General features: G+C 40.6%; 1 protein-coding gene across 2 annotated transcripts in view; it reads left to right on the forward strand.

Annotated features, from left to right (window-relative positions):
- The first annotated feature begins 15,996 nt into the window (after positions 1–15,996).
- tet2 (tet methylcytosine dioxygenase 2) overlaps positions 15,997–21,731 on the forward strand; it is a 34,190-nt gene continuing 28,455 nt past the window's right edge. The window contains exon 1 of one of the 2 annotated variants that reach the window (XM_039797815.1): positions 15,997–16,067. The gene's annotated coding sequence lies outside the window, so the exon portion shown is untranslated. Of the gene's footprint in view, positions 16,068–17,804; positions 18,285–21,731 lie in introns of those variants that run through there. The other variant, XM_039797806.1, reaches the window with a different exon arrangement.

Genomic DNA, 21,731 nt, shown 5'->3' on the forward strand with positions numbered 1-21,731 from the left:
TCAACTTTTTCTGGCCTGTGATCGCTTTATGAGGTCCCCAAATTCTCATGTTTTTATCATGTGAATTTGCGTATGGTTGGTTCTGTTTTTGAGAAGGGAACACCCATTTTTTCTTTTATACACTAAGGCAGATCCCCACTTAAGCCTAAATTTATCAAACACAGCCACGTGATTCAACTTCAAGTGTCCCTCTTCATGAACTAGGATTGGGGACACTTTTGTTTTTGTGCTAATATGTGCAAACACAGTTGCCATTCTTATCTGGCAGTGAGGGTGAACAAACCTCTTCGGCAAACAAACATCTTGGAAGCACCCGGTTAAGTCTATATGTCACATTCAGGATGTGACTCAGTTTTAAGTGGTTCCAGTGTTTCCTCTAGAATTATAGATAATTATCTGCTAATGTTAGCTACCGACCATTACCTTGAAACCATCCAGCAAATAGACGGTACCGTAGGGTGATTTAATGTTACTGCTCATTTTACACACAGTTTAACAACAAAACTAAACACTGAGTGAACATTACTAGCTAAGTTTTTCATGTTGGTTTTGAGCGGTATGCACCCCCACTAACCTGGAAAACGGTTTTAAAACAGTAACGTTAATCCAGCGTGTTGGAGGAATAAACAGTAACTTCATCAAATTCAGTGTCCACAACGCTATTTAACTGTAGCCGTCATATTTCACGGGACCCGCGTGAGTGCGGATTTCATGACGCGGCTTTCGTCGCGGTTTGTCACTTTTCTACGGAGCCCCCCTGGTCCCACTTTGTCAAAAAAAATATTTATAACTATCTTGTGGCCTCAAGATACTATCTCGTGGCCTCAAGATAGTATCTCGTGGCCTCAAGATAGTATCTTGTGGCCTCAAGATAGTATCTCGTGGCCTCAAGATAGTATCTCGTGGCCTCCGCTGTGCTCCGTCCCCAACGTTTCTTTTTCGCTCCCTATCCGCTCGTCTTTCCTCCTTGTGTCTCAGCCATTCATAATACAAAATAAAACACCTGAAACACCACACTATATACAACATAAGAAAACTCTGGCTGCCTGGCTCCACTTTGTGACATATATACATGTAAAAAGTATAAATATAGGCTATAAAATATGAAGAAGAATTATCTCGTGGCCACGAGATACGTATCTTGAGGCCTCAAGATAAGTATCTCATGGCCACGAGATAGTTATAATTAATTTTTTTTGACAAAGTGGGACCAGGGGGGCTCCGTACTTTTCCTAAGATTGAGTGACAAGTAGTACTCGCCCTGTTGTTTATTTGGTTGCCATGACTTCGTGAGTGATGACGTCCTGTCACTGTTCCAGTTGCTCACCCTAAAGGGGAGAGAGAGCGGATGACAGTTCGCTTGAGTTCAGTAGAGCAGACGGCTCTGCAGAGTCGTGTAATTACGACTTTATGACTTTTCATAAACAGCTGAAGGAGCGGCGGGGCGCGGTGTACATGGCGGAAAACCTGTTGTGCGTCTGCCCTGTTTCTGATACCGTGGCGGGCCGCCGCGGTAATATCAACATAGAGGAAACACTGGGTTCACGCCACGTTGTGCTTGCACTCAGACTTGTCAGACTTAGACGTTTACATGTGCACATGACACCAACATAAGCAGCAGCATCGATAATATAGCTTAATAATATAATATATAATTGATATTAGGACCCCATTTACACCTGGTATTAACATGCAATCAGTATCTGGGTAGGTTATCTAGATAATGACTTATCTGATCGCAAGCCAGTGCATTTACACCTAGTATTAATAAGCATTCTCGTTAGTGCGATTCATCAGAGCATATCACAACTGGATATGCAAATGAACTAAGCAGAGACTTCTCAACAACCATGTCCCAGGTCAAGGAACGTGATGCTGCTGCATGGCCCCTACTTTTCCTTTGCTGAGCTTGGTTGTCTGTATAATTTGCCAATGAATGTATTTTATGGATGTGTTTCTTGAATACATGTTCGCCTGAGATAGCAGCAAGCGGCTGAGTTGGGTGACCCTTCACCTTGTTAGGCAGGTTGTGGCCAACTTGTACATTTTGATTTTACACTAGCTAAGATTCCATTGCATCCAATTGCATTCTAATTTCAATAAGTTATACGTTCATTTACACCTTGCATTAGGATGCATTTTCACTTATCCACATATGGTATTCAGATATAGATCACATGTTAAATTGGATAACATATTTGTGTTAAATATTTTTTTGTTGTCTGCTGTATGAAAATATTACAATTTACATATTTGAGTTCAAAGCTACAAAAACATAAATGTTTACCCTTGGAGTACAAAACCTTTTACCGACTGTTTTGTTAATTTTATGCTTAGTAGTGCAGTGCCTATTCTCTTTCTTCATCTCTTTTTGAAAGTACTGTAGCGAGCGAAGGAGAGCGGTGTAACAGTTAATAGGGGTCCCCTCTCAATACACTACACAGTGTGTACATTAACACACTACTAATGAATATTTCCTGAAGATTTCAAGAGCTCGCACTCAACACTGCACTTCCTTGGATCCTCGGCAATTCACCTGCCAAGTGTAAAGTTGTTTTTGGTGAAAATGGAGACAGACAGAGACCCCTTCCATTTTAGTTAGCTAATAAACACAGAAATGCTAAGACTTTCAGTTAGACCTCCTTTGGTTTTGGTCAAATATAAGTCAGGCATAAAATGTAGAACCCCTCTGTCTAGTCCTGTTCTCTTATGTGTTTAGGCTTGTAGATCGCTAAGAAGATTTTCTACCATCTGCTGAGTTTGTATTTTTTGTATTAGTTTTTATTTTTATTCTCCAACATCCGGGCCTTGATCAGGGCTAACTGATGTCTGGATGAACTTTGTGGTTTTCATAAAAAGATCTTAGCAACCAGTAATGTTTAGATATAGAGACTGTGAAACAGGCAGGCAGAGAGACATGACACACGCACACAAACTCTACCAAACCCACTTATCACTGTGATCATTTCATCAATATCAGGTGAAATGAATACAAATTTTAATACTTCTTTTACAGAACTGTCAACCAGAACTAGCCTCTATTTATCTGTGTGTTGACTCAACCTCTAAGCCGCAGCCTTTGCTTTGACAAAGTCCACAATGGCAGATGCTGAATTTGTCTACTGCACAATAGCAATGCAAAAACCAATGTGATAGAGCAAAAAAGAGTTTTGAACAACTATGACAGTGAATGAACTCTGCGTCGCAGTAACACAAAGCATGACTCATGAAAGTATTCGTGACACAGTGTGCAGAAGTCAGGATCTTTGATTGTGTACAAACAGCTGACTATGTATTTTCAGGATGAGCTTTATTGTGACAGCAAGTATAGTGAGAATGGTTTCTGCCAGGTAGCATGGCATTGCATGCACTGATGTAAGATCCAGGATAACTGAGAACTTCAACAATTCATCTGAAGTATCAAACTGAGACATCTTCACTCTTAAACTGCCCAAATTTGGCATAATTTCTTGACTTTTGAGACATAAGTGCTTGACATTTCGATATGTTGAGTCGGTTTAATACATTCAGAAATGTGAAGAACTGTCTAATGGGTCTCAGTTTGCGTCAGATTTCTCAGCATACGTGGCCGGGTTAGCTCAGTTGGTAGAGCAGGCGCACATAGAGGTTTACTCCTCGATGCTGCGGGTTTGACTCCGACCTGTGGCCCTTTGCTACATGTCATTCCCCTTCTCTCTCCCCTTTCGTGTCTTCCTCTGTCCTGTGGAATTAAAGGCCTAAAATGGCCAAAAAAAAAAATTCTCCGAATACACCAGAAGCTGCCTACACAATTTGTTCTCCTGGTTGCTTTATGCTGAGTTGTCCCAAACTGCTACTTTGTTTTGTACTGAGTATGTACAGTATACTGTACTGTACAGTGTTTGCTTTTTCTATTCTGTTTGCTTACTGTGTGGCTCCCAATGAGTGCAAACAGCTTTAAACTGCAGTAAAAAATACATGTAGCCTTGGTCAGGAGGACACTGTCAGCTTGTATATACGTTGAATTTTGTTACTCACAAAATAAGGTGAGGTTTATAGTAAATATAATTATTAATCTTGGGTAGTAAAGTTTGTTATGATCAGATTGTGTTCAGGGTCTAATTTAATTGTCATTCATGACTTTTTTGGCCACTTGAGGGCAGCAGAAAACAAGTTGTGAACACACATGGACATATCAACAACTTTTTTTTCAAGTTGATATGGTGAACTTGTTAGCAAACAGTTGCTTATTTACACATCAAGCAATTACTGAGAAATATTATCATTCATTTGGAGTTGTGTTTCTGGCAACCTGGCAAATGTAAGCTAGTACCGGCTAGTCACTTAATGTGTCCATCTGCTATTTGGTGCTGAGCAGGTAGTGTACAGTGGGTTTTCAGCGCTTAGATGTGGAAAACCACTGCCTGTCGCAGTCGAAAGACACTATGACAGCGTGAGAATGAACCAGAAGAGTGAAGTGGTGGGCCAGCAGATAAACAATGAGCTGAAACTCTGCAGATTCAGGTGATAATTCTCTGTAGGTCCATCACTACAAGCAAATTGTTTTTACATTGCCATTTAATACACTTTTATTAGAAAAACTATATATCAGTTGTAGCCACTTTAATGTTTTTATTTTGTTCATCATTGTATTTATTCAAGAACTTTTTTGAAGAAACAACTTGCACATCCAAATATTCTTCTCTGCAGGTGCGTTCCAAGTTGATGATCTTTATTCAAGAACTAAAAGTTGCTGGCAGACACTTTCAGTATTTCACTGGAAAGATTATTGCCATGAGCACATCAAAAAGGTTGATTGCATGTCAATAGCAAAAATCCTCTACATTATATACAAAATGGGCTCAAATATGGTTCTTTATCCCTTATGTTGCTAGCCTTTCACACTTATAACCTGAACAAATATGCAGGCTGACCAACTGTGCAAAGCAGACCATTGTAAGATGAAAGAGTAAAATATCCTTGGTCAAACTCGGAGTTGAAATCCAGGTCAGACTCTGCTCCGCTTGGTTTAAAAGTTCAGAGCTTAACCTCAGTTGTCACCAGCCGTTCAAATGTCATCACGTTTCTGAAGGTATTTCAATGTACATTGGACATTTCCATGAACTGTGTTTGTTGTGAAAAGGCTCCTACACTAGCCGGATGGACCTGGTATAACCTGCTGAAAATATTCCCCTCCGTGTCACTCATGTGAAGGGTGTATTCATGTGTTTCCTCAAGTCCTGATGGATAAAAACACAGACCACGCTCACTTTTACACTCTGTGTCAGTCATTCTGGGAGGCAGGAAAGCAGAGGGAGGCATCTATAAAACAAACATGGTAGCAGCAGTGGAAGGGCAGAAGTGGCATGATGGGAACTGCTGCCAGACACATTACAAGGAGCTCTAATGAGGGAGCCCACACTCTCATCCCCCCCCCCCGCCAACACAGAGAAACGCGAGGCGGGAATTAATTGTGAGGGCGATGATGGCGAGCGAGCTGAGGAGCAGGTCATTACTGCACGCCTCCTCCTGGAGCGCCGCGGGCAGAGCGTGGAACGCCACGCTACTTGCACAATTCCCATGATCCCATAGCGGGGGGAGATAGCAGGAGGGGGAACGAAGCGGACACAGAGAGAGAGGAATAGGAAAAGATTCTAGAAGGGAAGGCAGGCAGCTTCCTCTTTGTTGTTATTAAAGAAAATATATTGATTATTTTTTCACTATATCGGATTTTCACTATTACCATTTGCTATATGCCTTATGCTGAAGACTTGATCTTCATATTCCCCTCTGCCAATATACTTACTAATAATAAACAAGTAAAAATATTATTTGTCACTTAAGGTTCTTTTTCGTCTTTTGCATTTTGATTTTTAATAAATCACCCACTGCAAGCTTGATCATTACTGGATTTAATTTGCAGTATGACATTGCAAGGTGGACAATGTAAAAAAAACACTACCGGAAAATTGCTCAATAATCAGGTGCAAGGAGCAATGTCAAAAAAATAATGACACCTCGAAGAAGAAGGGGAAAAAACAGCTTCGTTTTAAGGTAATGATCAGATTTTGATCATTACCTTAATATTCTGATCTGCACACGGTGTAATAACTGACTCTTTGTCATTTCTCTTTGTGTGGTTGTCGCCCTTATGAAACCTGTGACAGACTGAATGCATTGGACACATTGCCCTCTAGTGGACATTTAATGTATGTACGTGATGTATGTCACAGCCACAGACCAAAGTGACTCACATCTAGAATTGTTACTGCTATTATCCTGCAGCAGTTAAATTCAACAGCAGATGTTAAAGGAGTGAGATTAATATTAAATTATTTAGTATGTCCTTTGTGGTTAGGAAGAATCATAGGAGCATATATCTGCACAGAAATGCATTTATAGTAATAATAAAAAAAAACATGCCTAATCATTTGTCCCATGTGAACGTGAGTTATTGTGGCTGTGACAAATAAATATATTCATGAATTACAATTAATAAGTGTATCCAGGTAAAAGCCATTATTTATTATGCATTTCTCTCAAAATAGTATTGATCACAAAAGAGGAGGTGTGAATAAAGGGCAGCAGATGAGATACATTTTTAACTTTAATACATCCAATCTACGTAACTAGTGTTATTAAAATCACTCCTTAGACATGGAAAATTCATTATGACTCAGTAATTCAATTCAAAAACAGAAATACATGCAAACGCTAACTGACTTTTCCCCCTTTATATAACCCCCACTCCCCCTTCCCCATACACAAGGAGCTTTTTACGTTATCTTAAGTTATAACGATAGAGCAGAGACACACCTCTTTGATGATGTATTTAACGACCCCATTCAGCGCTTTTCCGTTTTCCCTACTTTCATGACTAGAAACCCTAATGAGACCGGTGCTGTTGCCTTGGGGATGGCCAAGCCCATTGCATTAGCACATGAAATCATTTAGGCCATGTCTCCCGGAATAAAAATATCATTATGGTGGAGCTCTCTGTAACAGTGAGCTGAAAGCCCACTTCTGCCAAGTATTTTTTATTTATTTGTCCTGATAAAGTATTCCAAGGGAAACACTGAGACAAAAAAAATAATTAAGCGTAGAGACTTATGTGAAGCAGAATTTAACCAAAAGTCAAAGATCTCAGATTTTCTGGTACATTATTTTATCTATAGAAACAGACAGGTTTATTGGTCTCCCGGTAGAGAAAACTCGTTACGTCATGTAGGTGAGATTATGATAATGTAAGTGCACCTTTCTGTTAAAAACAACCTTTTTATTTATTTTTTTTCGCCTACGAAAAGCGTATAACAGAAGAACTGTAAGGCCAAAATTCATGTATGAGGCTTCATTTGAAACCTAAATTCTTGTATATGTCCATGTGGGCTGGATAGTGGTATGTCACCCATTTTGATTGTTATCACTACATTGAATGGGTGTTATCAGCCTCATAGATATAGGTCAGAAGGGGCCTGCTACACCTGCTAGTAGGTTCAGAAGGCCGTTACCATCTGTTCATATGGTAACGGCCGATGTGAGCTAGGTCTGGGCCCGTAGGTGTCACTTTTTAACGCTCTGGGAGTCCCGCTGTGAATTCAGACAGAAAAAACGTTGGTTAGATTTAGGCAACAAAAACCACTTGGTTAGGTTAAGTAAAATATTGTGGTTTGGGTTAAAATACTAATTTTTGTCTCGTAAGAGTGTTAGAAAGACAGTTAACTTTTGTTAACGAAATGTTATCGGTCATAATGGATCAAATTCTGATCGTGAAATTAGTCATTTCGCGGATGTTGTAAAGCAAAAAAAAAATGTATCCACTGATTTGCAGACATCTCTTGTTAGTTCATGGGGAAAAGTATTTTAAGGCCCCATGGCATCAAGTGACGGAAACAGAAGTTGTAATTCCACTGTTTGGCCCAGGCCCCCAGGAAGAGTGCCAGGCTTTGAAGCAAATTGAACATAGCGGCCAAACGGTGGGATTGCAACTCCCGGGCCATCACGCAAAGCCCACTGGCCCAAAAATACTTTCCCCCATAGACTTACATGGCCAAAGACACGTCTGAAAATCAGTGGATACAGTTTTTTGAAATGACTTGTTCACTATCAGTATTTGATCCATTCAGTCCGATAACATTTCGAATGTCTTGGAAGTTAGTGGAGCGCTAAACCGGAAGTAGCCTGCTCAGCCGGTGGAGGTCTCCAATGCGCCTGCTCTAAATATTGAACTCTTATAAAGTGTGCTTGTTTATGTTATCTTGTTTACATTTTCTTTCTGTCTGTCTTAAAACAATAGTCAGGTGCCCATATGAACATTAACACAGGTTTGGCTGCCGCTATGTTGAAAACAGTCGAGCCAAAACCAAGCATCGCACAATGCGGAAGTAGTGCCGATTACCCGGGTATTTTTTAGGCTCCATGATGGCTTTATGCACCACTGAGCAACTCTCATAGGAATGAATGGGGCTCCGTCACGTAAGCTGTATCTAGTTCTTATAATACATTCATGGTTTGGCCACTAGGTGCACCTCCTGGGGGAAAGTCCTACTCCCTGGCGCTATACCACATCATTTTACAGCTCCGCAAACCAGGATGGGTGATCCAGCTTACCAATAGATGATAACGGCCTACTGAGCCAACTAGGAGGTAGTGTAAAATCCCACTCTTGTATCTCAACCTCCCAAGGGTTTGAGAACAGTCAGAATGACACTTGACTTACATCTGATCTTCCTCTTGGCACCCACATCAAAGCTATTTCAATAAAAGTAGAATTTGGACTTCACATGAGTCAGGAATCCCCTTTTAACTGATAATCTTATACCATATTTGTTGACGTTTTGTTCTCTGGTCAACAACACTTGTATTGAAATTCCTCATTATGACACAACCCTGACCAGAAAACGATTGATTGTGTTCGCAGCTCAAATCCCCCGTTTGCTTGACCTCACTGTAAGGAAGGCCATGCTCACCCAGACTACGCTTTTATCACAACCATATCAGAGAACTACAAAGCATCACGGCTCTACAGACATTCAGCACTCGATAATCTCTGAGTCATCTTGAACCTCTGCTGCTGCAGGATTGTGACTGAAGGTAGGTCAGAGGTTGGAACTCATGACACAAATTCTAACATTCTCCCTGCTTGTTGCATCCTGCAGATTTGTCCTGAGACACCTGAAGGATTTATACACCTGACACAGTATCTGCTTAAGAAACAGAGAGATTTTAATTGATTTTTCACACTATCATACAAATTATTTTCTTGAAAGAATGTATTAGGTGGAGGGCTGAAGGAGGGTTAGAGATAGAGGGGAAGAACCGAGGGTCAAATGGATATTGTGATGAGGAACCTAGGGAGTGAGACTCAATTTGGGGCAAAATCTCCAAGGTAATGTAGCTTTATTAGCAATACATCTACCTAGTAAACCAAATATTGTATTATCTTTCTTTGCTCACCTTTGTTTGTTGTTTTAAAAATATCCTTTTGAATATATTAAACTCTTATAAAGTGTGCTTGTTTATGTTGATTACAGAGGGGTTCACATTTTCTTTCTGTCTGTCTTAAAGTGATGGTTCGGAGTAATTCACTAGTTCCGCACCATGACCTCGAAAGCTAAACACTTCCTTTCTATAGATTGTGAGAGTACATATCAGCTGACAGTTAGCGCTTACGCGCCTATGACTAACTCATGTTACCCCCTAATAATGCCCAAATGATACCAAAGGTCTAGAATGTACAAATAGGTTATGCTCTCATAAAAACGGATTGGAAAGTTTGTAAGTACAACCGAAGTTTATGTAAATAACACTTGCCTGCTCGGCTTCTGCTCTCTGCTTTGTTGTTGCTAGCAGATGAGTGCTTGCTGTGGTCGTCTACAAATTACAACACCGAAAAGACATGCAACAAAAATATTTATTAATTTAATTTTTTTTTTAAGTAAGTGCTGTAGTATAACTAGCAGGAGACAAGTAATAATTGAGGTAAGTTTGGAGACATTACGTTATTTAATCATTGAATTAATAAATATTTTTTTGTAACTCTTTTCGGTGTAGTAATTTGTAGACGGCCCTAAGCACTCGTCTAACTGCAGGTAGCAGCAGCAGCAACAGAGAGCAGAAGAGAGCAGGCAAGTGTTCATAAACTTCTGGTGTAGTTACAAACTTTCCAATCCATCGTTTTATGAGAGCATAACCTATTTGTACTATTTGTAGATGTTTGGTATAATTTCGGGCATTATTAGTGGGGTAACTTACGAGATACAAACGTGGGTCCGTTAGCCCCTGCGCTAAGCTATTCAGCTGATAACGCTACTCTAGCTAACTCGCCCAATGTTAGACCCAGGTGAAAAAAGCTTCTGGGGGGGTGTTTGGCTCGAGGTCATGGTGCAAAGCACCCTAGGGTGAATTACTCCGAACCATCACTTTAAAACAATAGTCAGGTGCCCATGTGAACATTAACGCAGGTTTTGCTGTAGTGCAGTAACAAAATTGTGATTCATATTAGATCAGCGCTGCCTAGTGACTGTTTGATCGCAGTTCACGAGCAGTAATTGACACTGCGTTAGAGATTCCTCCGCTCTGATTGGTTGTTTTTCTTCGTGCATGGTGGAATCTTGGAAAATGGAATGGAAATTTTCTCAGATTATCTGTCTAATGTGTCACTGTCTGGATATACTGACAGTTTAAGCAAATATAACAAAAAGTAATTTTTTATAAAAGTTACCTACTGAACCTTTAAAGGTCCAGTGTGTAACGTGTTTAGTTGTTCTTTATCAAAATCTGTGGTGCCCGTTCACAAACTTGTCCTTTTTTCATGAATATTGACCACCACCATCAATTATTCCTTTTGGCTTAAAATTTTGCATTTGCATTCGCATGAACTGGGGTAGACACTCCATATTCATGCGCCATCTTGAAATATGTTAGCCGGTAAGAGACATACAGGACATACTGCTCCGCCTTTTGCGTTTTTGCTGTCACATGATAAACTCACAGGTGCTGCTAATGCTGCTAATGGGTATCGTAGCTTCCCGGCCCCGGCAAGTTTGAAGAAGGAAACATGTAGGACCACACCTATTCAAAATCCAAATGTCAGGAACAGGAGTCTTCTTCTTCTCCCAGAAAAAGAAAAAGGATATTGAAAAGAGCAAGAGACCGGCTTTTTGAAGTGTGAAGGCTACCTTAGCTGTATTACGTACTTTGAACTGCGTGGTGCGAGAGAGTTGATTGCGATATACGATCTCAACGCTAGATGGGAGAAATTCCTACACATTGGACCTTTAAGAGATCCGTTCCCAATGCTTTTCCAATGCAAGCCTCATATTCGCACCAGATAAACTATACATTTTTACACCGAACAAGAACTGTAGATTTGCATTGGAATTATGTCAGGAAGAAATCTTATTGGCCAGCATGAACAGGAGGAATGATTACAGAATCCTCTCCTCCCTCTTGTCCTTTTTTTTTGTGCAAAAACACAGACCTCAAACCAAAATAACCGATTCACCAGCAATACCTGCAGCAGCACAAAACATGATAATTTATGTAAGTGGTTGTTTGTGACAGAAGGAGGTGGGGGGGTGGGGAGGTATCAGGGAGTGCTCGTGTTTGTGCGTAAATCATGTCTAACCATATGCTGCCTTTCTCAGCAGCGCACTAGCAGCTGAAATTGATCGTCAACCATCCTACTGCTCAAAACAGTGTGGGCAGAGGGAGAGCAAGGTCACAGCCAAGGACTTGCCACAGTCAGTGATGGGCTGTGGAGGGGGGCTTATGTGTCACGGCACAGCTGTTACGCTACATACTCTGAGTCACAAGCACACCTTTGCGGCTGCAGAACATCACCTTAATTACCTTAATGCCAGACTGTCTCTCCCCATCTGGATAAATTCTGCTCTGGAAGCCTTAATCTGAGCCTTATCTCCACCATCCCCGCACACTGTTTTGGGAGTAAAATCCTAGCATTGCCTTTCTTATCTGTTTTTATTTCCTGTCAGGTTTAAGTGTTTTATGGTTCAGCAGTTCAGAGGAAGGGAGGTATGTCTGATGATAGACAACATGACTGGGGGCAGTTGCGATGTGTGCTCGTCATGCTGAACCGAGCCCGGAGCAGGTGAAGGGATGATTTCATGTCTTTGCTATATGGAAGGACCGTCTCAGCTGCCAATGCAAAGATAAGCAAGGAGGCTGCAGCAGCCTGTTGCACTGCCTGCAACTGGTTGTACATCATTCCAGGCTGACGAACAACTTGAGGAACAGTCTTGAGCAACTGCATTGTTTACATCACATCTAGGGAAGCCATGTAGTCTCTGAGCTAGGTCCAAAAGTTCCTTATTTATTTTAAAAACAACAGTATTACTGTGTGGGAATAACAATAAAACATCAGATTTTTACTGGTAGATGTGGGACATATACACTATTAATAATATAAACACATAGAGGACAAATTGAAAGAAAAAAACATGAAGTGTCTTACTAAAGTGTTGGCACTTCAAGCCGCCAGAAATGTATCATATATGAATACATCATCTGTTTTGTATCTAAAAGCTTAATCTGATAAATGTAGTTTCCCAGTGAAATATAGTGAAATGGTGATATACCGTAACGTATTATAAAATGAAAATATGCTAGTAAATACAGGTAGAACTGGTGGTTGGTGTGACATCAAGTCACAAATGTCAAGTGCCAGCTGTCTGCACATGGAGTGGCTGCATCTCATTTTTTTACCTTGTCCCTTTGCAAAGCAATCCTCCAGTTTTCCCTCCCTTTAGTTATATTACTTTCACATATAGGTAGACTGCAATAAATAGAATGGATAAAAAAAAAAAAAAAATCAATGTGCAAAAAGGGTCTATGACAGCACAAATGTTTAGGTAGGATTAGTGAAAAGCATGGATTTCTTTGTGTGTTCCAAAAACTGCAATGCGGTTTTACTGTGATATGAGTGTCCAGGAAACTGAGTGAAGGAAACTGCAAAGCCTGCTCATACTGCAACACACAATCTCTTTAAAAGGAGGTAAGTCATCATCTGCTCCATGCCAAACACCAGAGAATGTAGTTAACAGTGGGGCTTCAGTGCTTTATGAGCATGCAGTTTGCTACTAGATACTAATCCTGAACAGTGTGGGAATTGTTATAATTTCTATGAAAGGTTGTGACAGATCATTTCTGCTTTACTTTCTGTTCATTAACAGGGCCAATTCATGACAAGTTGTTGATATAATATTAGATAAGATAAACCATTGTTGATCCCCAGCGAGGAAATTTGGTTGTCGCAGCAGTACTAGGATATAAATAAATACTGATAAGTATAGAAAGTAACAGAAATAAATAAGAGGTAAACAAAAATAAGAATAGAATAAAAATAGTTAAAAGGGAGAGTGGTTTGAAAGTCAATAAGTCTGTGTAAACAGTGTACACCAAACTAATGTGATATGATTAAGTAATGGTACTCAGTGTTTGTCTGCTATAATACACAAGTCAATGTAATATATTAACATAATATAGTATAATATGGTACATTATGATATAGTATGGGATATGAGACATAGTATAAAGTGTAGTAATCTAGTATAGATTACTACATTTTACATTACTACAGATTACTAGATTTTCATTCCACATGTCCATTTAGAAAGGTAAATCTTTTTTTAGCTACAGACTTTGACTGTCTTTTCTCTTTTTTTGGGTGAGAGGCGTATATCCCACAGCTGGTAAAAAGGGCTTCCCTGCTCCTGATAGAGGGCCGTGCCTACAGAGGCTTCAGGGTGTGTAAGGGGAGGATGGAAGCACCTGCAGCCTGAATGCGGGAACCAGCTCTTTAACCTCTCAGAAGCAGTTGGTCGCCACGGGAACAGCAGCAGGCCATGATTGGCCTTGTCCAACCCTGCTGTGCCCGGGGAGGAACTCTGTGAATCGTTAGATGGCACACACAACGCAGACAGAGAGGCATTGTGAAGCAGGACAAAAGTCTTGCAATTACAAATATGTGCAGGAAATTATGAAGTAGTGTGAAACAGCACAAACATTTTCAAATGTGTTGCCTTTTGGAGCTCAATAATATCAAATAACCATTTTCCAGTTACTCTCCCTCTCTTTAAACCCCCTCCCCCACCACCCTGCCCCAGACCCCCTGCTGCGGCTTAAACAATTAGGCTATGTGAGACCCACACTAACTACTCTCTCTTGTCTTTTAAGATAACTACAGGAGGAGGGGCAGCAGTGGGTGACATATTGTTGGGGGGGTGGGGTTGTAATCCTGTGGTCATCTGCTTGTGTATTAGCCCAGGCAGAGGATACCTAGTTATCACCCTACATAATGAGTTTGTATGTTTAGATTGCCCCAGGTGAGATGTGTGCTAAAATTACTGGTGCTTGTGAGAAGTGCTGGTTTTCTCAGCTTTTCGACGAGCCCCAGTAGCTCTGTCGCGCCTCAGATGTCACCCTTTTGTCCCACCTTCAGACTGGTGTAAAGAAAGCTGTAAATCAATGCTTTAATTCCAAATCAGCCTCTGCTTATATGAGTCTCCACCTTTTCCAGGCAGCAAAGTGAGGTCATGTCCACAGTAATGTGGGTTAATTCAAAAAAAGTGTTTTCAATCCACATAGGAATGTTAAGGTTATTTTTATTTATTTATTTATTTATTTAAAGGCTCTTCATTTGGACATGTGGAAGCCACTTGAGTCAGATCCCATGACAACCATATGTTTCCTTGTCCATAGTAAAACTTAAATAAGTAGTTTTGGAAAAGATCTGTTTAGGGTGGTTTAAAGCACTGGTATGGTGTGGATGGAAGACCAAAAATGAAAATTAAGAGAGTCATTTTCAAATGTAAATGTTAGTGTGAAAATAAACTGTCTCCATTTAAAGTTGAGATGAAAAGGCAGGTGTTCCTTAAATACAGGTTATAGTATTGTTCTTAAGTATTCTAAAAGTGAAGTCACAAGAAAGTTTACATTTTCTTAAAGGATTTCACATTTCAGGTTTGAAGGACAGTTGCTTGTGTTTTTTAACAGAAGTTCAGCTCTCTAATCTCTTCTACATCAGTGTGCAGCCTTTCTGGGAAATGCAGGAATTGAACATCAAACTGTAAGTTGGCTTTTCATTCAGTAGACTTTATGACTTTTGTCAGTTAAATTTTTTGACATGGCAAGTAAAACGTTGAAAAGCATGACTCATTTCACTCTGTTGTTTTACCACGCATCTTGATAATGTGAACTCGTGCTTTACCACAGTTTTTCATGAGCCAACATTGCCTGTTCAGAGAGGAGGACTATAAACCACCACGTGGCTTATAGTGACACACAAATCTTAGAGAGACCAGAGGCCCAGATCTTTGACCTGAGGAGCCAGTTCCTGTCTGTTTTGTTTGACATAAATCAACAAGAACACTGGGCCCACAACAAAAACAGTCTCTAATGCCCATTGTCATCCATAGGTGTGAAATCAGTCAAGTGGCAAGTGTGCCTGAATTCTGATGACCCTGGGTCAGCAAGAGGCCACAGCTCTGTGTTTACAGATGAGGTGACGGCACATGCCTCCAGTCCTTTGAAATGTGACAAGGTGAGAGGAATGATGAGATAATCTCTGAATTTACGAGTTACAGTAGCTGTCAGGGGGAGCAGCCTGGCAAAGAGCTCTCCTGGCTGACCGCTGGCAATACACAAAGTCAATGTGGCCGTTTAAGTTGCGTGCAAGATAAGCAATAATAAATCACTAACTGCACTTTTGGATTGCAGTGGCTGCAAATCAAGCCCTGTGAATTTAAATATTAATAAATGAATACATTTTGAACAAAACAGTTTACAAGTTCATTGCCTGAGAATATCCAAACGCACCCATATTTTGAGCCTTAATGCAGCTAACGGAACATAAAGTCATCTAATATGGACAAGAGTTAGAAGAACTTGTGTGTATTTTTAAAATGTCGTCTAACCAGAAAAGCTGACAAAGTTCACTTTCTTGTTTACAGTAGCAGCCTGGAGGGGGGGGGGGGGTGGCAGGGCCAGGGAGAGGGAATGAAGCTGACCAGTCCAAACAACCACTGACAGCCCTGCAGCCTTGATCACTGGGACACTTCATTGGTGCACTGGTAGGTTTACTGCTTCTCTCAGGGGCGCTTTGATGGCAATTGATGAGATGGGGAAATATGGGCTTTTCATTCATTCACTTCTATGATCTTCACAACTCATCTAGGGATTTACATTTCGTGGTCTCAAGCTCTCTACGAGCCAATGTGAACTGCAGCTAATGGTTAACCATTAGCTGCAGTTCACATTACCTTAGTCTATGCAAACAAGGATTAACAACAACAGACAAGCATAAACACGCCACTGTCAGCAGTCTTATCCCACAGAAATAGAGCTGTTTTAAGACTATACTAACTGTAATTTCTTGATTAAAATAATACTTTAATAATATGTTTTGCCTGACACAACAGTAGGATGCTTAATAAATGATGTATACTGTAGTGCTTGCACACTCAATATATCAGGAGCGTCTTTCTGATGTTTATGTGAGGTTTGTTTTTACAATAAACATCTTAAAGCTTAATTTTAAAAAACAAAACCAATCTATATATCCTCATTTGTGGTCATATTAAAAGAGGATACCAATGAGGACCTTTCCCTGTAGCTAGAATGACTCAATTTGACTTAATTGCAAATGTAATAATGTGGTTTAAAGACATTTACAACTGTGCAGTTCACCATCCACCTGGGTAACAACTGAGTTATGTAAAGAAAGAAGACAGACCTGATGTAAAAGGCTCTATTTTGTGGTCTGAGTTGCAGCTAGTGACTCCTCCTTCCTCTCTTTGCCTCTTCCCCTCCCCCATTCTCTGTAAAAATCTCATTTTCTGCTCTGAGCCTAAAACTATTGAGTCAACAAATGTCACTGCGGCTAGGCAGGGGCTGCTGAGAAAGAGGTGGGGTGTCCCTTTAAGCCTGAACTGCAGATAAAGGAAGATTTTATTCAGACAACACCCACCTGTTAGTAAAGTAAAAGAGGAATTAAATAGTAAAGTGAATGGGGGTGCGTTGACTATTGAGCATGGCGGTTAAAGCTGTGACCATATGTTAAGAAATGACACCATTGTTTTCAACATATTACTGCTAAAGAATACAAACATACTTTTTTTTCTTCTAAAAATGTACATTCCCTAAATTGTATTGCTGACATCAATGGAACTGTTTGTGAGATTCTGTTTATGACCTTTAAAATCTAAGATGCAAAAATATTCTTGCAAACTAAACCTCAGCTCTGCGGCAAACCCTTCAGCAGGCATAACGCGCTTCCCCCCATTTAAAAATGAAGGGAAAGACCTGCGTTTTTGAATTTTTCTTTTAAATCACTCTTTTAAAAGCCCCTTTCTCTCACACTGCTCTCTCTATCTCTTTCAAGCCCACGTGGCCAGTGTCAACAGGAGGTGGGTCTTGGCAGACACATGAGGCTAAGTATGCAGCCTGTATCCAGGCTGGAGAGTACACTCTAAAAATGAGCCAGCCAGCCGGCTGAGGTGTGCCAAAATAAGACACAGCCGTTGGAAATGAGTGCATTGCTCAACTGGTTGGACTGCAAACTGGCCACCTCTGATTGTTGCTGTAATGCTCTCAAAAACAAGGGCTATTACGCAACAGGGGAACTTCTGTAACCGGTGACAGAGAAAGAAAGAAAATGAAAGAAGGAAGTCAAGATAGACATCGTGAAAAGGGAGGGAAAAAACCCTGAGTCACTTGGCTTCCTGTCTGAGGAAAGGAAGGGGGTGGAGGCATCTGCCACAGTCAGACAGTTGAGGCCAGTGAAATATTCAACATAAAGTGCACTGGGGGTGGAGTCCTGTCCTGCTCACTGAATCCACTCCAGTGCTTCAGGGCAGCCATCATAGTTCACTATTGTGTGCGGCTGAGGGAAGAAGAAAAAAGAGGAGGGAGCAGGGGAGGGAAAGAAAACCTGTCTCTTTGTGTAGGAAGGACTCAGCAGGAAAGTCATTTTATAATTATTTGAGTTTGCCGGCAAAACAAGGCTCTCTCTCCCCTGACCTGCAACAACATTTTGTCTACTGTCCGCCTCTGCTGACTTACACCAGAGCCACATATAAGTGTGCTTCTCAGGCCGGCAAAACAGCGACACCCGGGCTTCTCCTGATGATGAGAGCCGACGTCAGACTGGTTTCCATGAATATTGATGTGGAGGATAGTCTGTTTCATAGAAGAACAGAAGGAGGCAAGATGGCTGCCCTTTAGGATTTGTTAAAGAGGAGATCCAGACGGTTTGTTGGAATTTCTACAAAGTGGAGGGACATAAAAAGGTGAGAAACTGCTTAGTGTGTTTATACCCTGCTTACCCTTTTACCGTTTACCCACTGGATGTATTTCTGGTGGTTTTTGTATCAGGCGAGGTATAGCAATTGTCCCCCACCGTAAAAGCAAGAGCCAACATAATAAGGAGGGGATATTAGATAAAGCTACTCCAACATGGCTGACCATTTTCTTTCTTTTTTTTGGCCAGCTGAATCTGAAAAGACCCCTTCTGTGTTTTCCTGTGTGTTCTGTGTTCACTCCACATTCTTGCTGCCTTTGAATGCATCATATAAAATGGTGTACTTAGGCTGCTTGTTCAGGAGTTTTTCTTGAAGCATAATTGAAATGCTTGTATAATGCTCTCTTTCTTTCTTCAACATTTCAGCCTTGCTTTTTATCAGGCACATGTTTTTAAAGGTGTGTTATATATGTGTTTTTGTATAAGTGTATTAGTTTTAAGAGGGGAAACACAATTATTCACATTTATGTGTAATTATTAGCTATTACAAAATGATGAAATGTTTCATTACATATGTTTAGATGCAGGCAGTGTTACCCCCTGTAGCTTCTCATGTTAATATCCATGGCTGTGTATGTGTTTGTTTGTGCTGTTCAGTAGGGAGATTGTATGTAGGAGAGTTAAAGTCCAACCTGGACTTATCCAGCACTAAGTGCATAGTGCATGCACAGCAGTAGAGCTGGAATAGCTTCTGGCTTTGTGAACCTCTATTAATCACCTTTCATTGCTTTAAACACTGAAGGACAAGCAGACACAAAGGCAAATGCAAAAGAGAAGAGAAATGTGGTGGCTGAATGTAGTGAAGGCAGACAAGGTCAGAAAGCTCTGAAGGAAATGAAACTCAATCCTACCGCACCATTAACTGGGGGAACAAAAATGGTAATTCTGGAGCAGGTTTTTCTTTTCTTTTTTAAATAGAGACTATACAAGGGATTGTTGCCAGAGAGCTACAACAAACAAACTATTCCTCAAAGTTGACTAAACATCTTTGAGAAACTGAACCCAACCAAGAGTTGTCAGGACTGTATATTTTTATTCCGGCACAAGCAGTTAAAGGTCACAACAACCAGACTGTTCCATTCTTTCGAAAACAGAGCTATTGACAGATAGATAATTGACAATACAAAGAGGAATGTGTGTCTATGTTTTTCTATCTGTGGCTGTGTGTGATCTGTAATCATTTAAAAAAGGAACTTGTGTAGAACACCAGCATGGTGACCTGATTTTGCACAAATAGAGAATTAAACTACAATAATGGAGTGATAACAGTGAGATACCCTGACAGTTTGGGATTCTGTGTTAATATGCAATTTTTTTTATAGAAATACACTAGTTAAATACATGATAACATGTAAATTCAGAAGTGTATTAGTACATCAGGTATTATCCCAATGATCTACTAGCTAATTGGTTATTAGTTGTTTTCTTTCCTGAATTCACTAAGTGCTATTAACATCTGAATGGCCCATTAGATTATCTCCCTCTGGTATGTGTATTGGCCTGTGTATTCTACTGACTACAATCCTAATGTTACCACAGTATGGCCTCAGGTAAAGAGCAAAGTAAAGGCATGCCTGCAAGGTGGAGAATAATGACTGAACTCAAATCAGACATTGTAACTTAATAAGATGGTTGTAGAATCAATGCAGGAATTCAGATCGCTAAAGTTTTCAGTTCCCTGAACTTAAAGCTTCAAGTTAAGACTGTTAACAGTGACATTTTGTGAAATATATGGATAAAAGGGGCTATAGAGAAGGGGAAGAGGCAGTGAAGTCCAAATAAAGTCAGTTGCTAGTCAAATGACTAGAAGACAATCACCAAGCTTTTGTGTGAACAGCTGATGATGGGGAATATTATGCTATCACAGCCAAAGGCTCCTTTTCCCCTTCTGAATTAAGCATTTGTTTTAAAATGTTTGTGTTTACATGCTGCATTTCTGTGGTTGAGTATGCAGCCCCCACACTACAGTACACACACTCTTACTCTCTACTGAAAATGATCTTCTGTGGAAGAGAATCCCATCTTCAGTTCTACCTTGCTGTCAGGAAGCTTTGGAGCCATCAATAGTGCTGTACCCCTCTGACGCAATGGCATGGCTGTGTTTTGATATGGCAAGCACGGTCATTGACTGTGTCGTGTCAACACGAGTGCTTAAGCAGGGGTGTTCTCCATAGTACTCATAAAATATGTTGTGACTATAAGATCAGGTGATCCACGCTTTTGTGTGTGTGTGTGTGTGTGTGTGTGTGTGTGTGTGTGTGTGTGTGTGTGTGTGTGTGTGTGTGTGTGTGTGTGTGTGTGTGAGAAAAAAAAAAAAAAAAAAGAGAGAGAGAGAGAGAGAGAGAGAGAGACACTTCATTGCACAATTCATGATGTGAAGACATTGTGGATAATGTCTCGTGTGAAAGACCAGATTATGTAATACCATTTGGATTTTTCTGTTTTTATTATCTAACCAGAGGAAGAAGAAACATGAACAGCTAAAAACTAGCCAACAACTAGGCAGTTATGTATCTTTTGGTCTATTTTTTATTTCTTGATTTATTTAACTACTTCCTAAGCACATTAAATATCACATCCCACCCTGCATAGTTTGGATGGATTGCATCTAACCCAGTTAGTCTCTTGCTACAGAAAGCACATTATCAATGGTTGTCACGGTGAGGTTGTACAATTTATGTTCCCCTTTGTGTGCAGTTGCACTGTACACAGGATTTACACATGCTAATCCTGACCTGCATGATAAAGCCACATTCTAAAATTAAGAAATAAAAGCCCACAATATCACTGAAGGGGTTTTCATGGGCCTCTGTATGGCTGCTGTTACATCAGCAGCTGAAAAGGCACCAGAGCATTACTGGGCCTACATGGGGCTGAGTGGGGGAAGGGTCAGATAGATCAATCACATGCACATAGCTTCTCTCATCTATCCACACCTACAGATAAAGCCGTGCGGTTGGATTGCTCCTTCGTCATGGCCCTAAGTCCCCTTTATGTCACTCCCAGGGCAAAGACAATATCACCTTTGGGAAGAATGTCCAGTTGCCATAGCGTTCCACAACAATGCTGTCCACTTACAATACCCAAGCCCTTACCCAAGCCCTCACCTCTGACCCTGCTCTGTCCAGCCCACACATCAAATTTCCACCCAGGGGCTGTTGCACAAATGACACAGAAAAGCAGGTCCAGTGGCAGGTTAGACATTTTATATTACACTACCTGCTGGCTGGTCATAGCATGGACTGCTTTCCTGAGACAAAATGGCGAGATACTGAGTGTTGTATTGATTTCTGCAATATTGATTTCTCTCTTGTCTGCTGTTGGGGGTTGTTTTTCTATTGAGAGCAGGAGAGAAGCAGCAAACCACAATCAAGTGTTTCTGCAATAGAATCTGTGTGCCATAATGTAGTGGCCCATCTACACATATTTTAACACC

Source organism: Perca fluviatilis, chromosome 1 (assembly GCF_010015445.1).
Source record: "Perca fluviatilis chromosome 1, GENO_Pfluv_1.0, whole genome shotgun sequence".
In the NCBI taxonomy this organism is placed as follows: Eukaryota; Metazoa; Chordata; class Actinopteri; order Perciformes; family Percidae; genus Perca; species Perca fluviatilis.